Here is a 2,419-nt window from a genome sequence, read left to right on the forward strand (position 1 = left end):
ATACTCGCTGCAACTTATTTCTTTTATATAATTATTACTCTGGAGTTGTGTTATGTAGCAGCGTGTAGTACACCTCGAACGCTACTAAAGTATTTGCCTTTATATAAGGGTTTGGCGGGCGTGGAGAAATTTCTGCAGTGCCTGCATACGGCGGGCGCCAGAAGCACTGCGGGAAGATCGATGGATCCGCCATACTGCCGCCGTTGCTCAAGGAACTCAAGGAAGGTGACAGCTCCAGATTCACTAGTGCTGCACCCGTGAATCTGCATTGCCACCATGCATAAACGGTTTTACTTAGTGTGTGCTCTAGTGTCTCGGTGTTTACTCAATTGTTCAGCTATCTTGGAGCCCACACGCCTATTTATACCTCATCGATTAGTAGTAGCTACTCTTACTTGCATTGAAATTTGCCCACATAACCATCACATGCAACAACACGAATTATCACATAAAGAATGGTTTAGATTCCAACTTATCAGTTGTCTTTGTCTCCAACCACGTCCCTCACTTTGTCGTTAAGACAGCAGAGTAAAGCTGCTTGATCCAAAGGCCACTTGTTTTATTTCCATATATGCCTCCAAGATTTGGAGGCCCCGTTTCAATTAATATTTCATAACAGAATGGTAGTTCAAGTTAAAAGCTATCTGGCGAGCGCTACTTCCTCCGTCCGCTGAAGAGTGTACGTTTGGTTTTAAAATTTGTCCACAAAAAAATGTATTTATATCTTTCCAATGCATTTTAAAATAGAAAAATAATGCTTCTCTCTCATTACATGGTAATCAACACCAATAACATTCTACATATGGTCTCCTAATTTCTACATGCACTTAGCTCATTAGGGGTTAGGTAATTAAAGGGGAGAAAGATAGTGGCTTGCACCTTTCCAATGCAATTTTTACTCAACTCCATAATTTGTCCTAAAATTTTTATATGTACACTTTTCACCAAACGGATGAAGTACGTTTTTAGTGGTACGTCCTAACTACTCGCCCGCTCTTCTCTTGATCCGCGTCTTATGAGCAGTCCGCTTCACCTTTTTTACTAGTTTTTTCTCCCCTCTTCTCCCCTTTCATTATTTTCCCGTTCTATTGTCCAGATTTGGGCCTATTTGTTGCACCGAGTTGCATGACGACCGGCTCTCGAATCTGTGCTCGGGGACACGTAAGGAGCGTCCGCTGAAGGATAGTGAGTCTGATTTATGGAACGCTGTTGTAGTTGCCCTAACTGCTCAAAATACAAATGACATGTGCATAATAAGGACACGCCACTAATAATAACAATATAACATCTTAGTGGTGTGTGGCTCGGCCCATACGGCACTAATGATTTCCATCCAAAGACGTCCCAACTATAATGTACTAGTCGTGCGTCGATGTGCACCCACGCAACTCGAGGTTTGTTAGACTATGTATAGCTTCTGTACTTATGTACGTATTGTAACACAACCATTATATATAATGAGATAAGCCACCCCTAGAGGGTTGCGCTGGTTCCCCAAAACTTATTGTCTTACATGGTATCACGCTAGGTTACGATCGCTTCCGCTTCTAAACCCTAAAACCCGCACCGCCGCCGCAGCCGCCGCCGCCTTCACCGCAGCCGCCGCGCCACCGATCGCGCCGCCGCCATGACGAGCGCCGCCACCACCGGTTCCACTGCTGCGGGCTTCCTCCCGGCCTCTCTTGCGGCTCTGCTCAACCTCCCGCTCGATGCCGTCTCCGTTCCAGCTCCGATCGGGACAAGGAGCATCGGCTCCGTCTTCTGCACGCCGCCGGCGCCCTCGCTTGGGCGTGACCTCGTAGTCCACACCGCGGCGCCGCCGTCCGCTGCGGACTCCGCAGGCGTCGTCCCGCCGCTCCTGCCGCAACCGGATCACACCGCCCCGCTGGCGGGGTTGGCGGCGTCCGCCCCGGCCGCGGGCCTTGCGGCGTCCGAACTGGCCGCGAGCTTTGCGGCGCCCGCCCTGGCTGCGGTCCCGCCTCCTCCCGCATCGGCTTCGGTGCCTCTGGCTGCCTCCATGGTGTTTGCACCCCAGGCAGCCTCCTCGATGGGATCGTCTTCGCCGCCGCCGTTTCACTTCGGTCATCTCATCACCATCAAGCTCTCCGCCGACAACTACATCTTCTGGCGTGCGCAGGTTCTCCCGCTCTTGGGGAGTCACTACCTGCTAGGCTACGTCGACGGATCGCTTCCCTGCCCACCCGCGCTGGTAGACAGCGTGCACGGTCCGGTCTACAATCCGACCCATCGCGTCTGGACGGGGCAGGACCAGGCGAACCTCTCCTCCATCCAGGGGTCGCTCTCGCCGGCAGTTGCCGGCCTTGTTGTCTTCGCGAAGACGTCTCATGAGGCCTGGACCATCCTTGAGCGCACCTTTGCAGCGCAGTCCCAGGCTCGTGTCTCTGCACTCCGTCGTCAG

The sequence above is a fragment of the Triticum dicoccoides genome, chromosome 3B, assembly GCF_002162155.2.
Source record: "Triticum dicoccoides isolate Atlit2015 ecotype Zavitan chromosome 3B, WEW_v2.0, whole genome shotgun sequence".
NCBI classification, from domain to species: Eukaryota; Viridiplantae; Streptophyta; class Magnoliopsida; order Poales; family Poaceae; genus Triticum; species Triticum dicoccoides.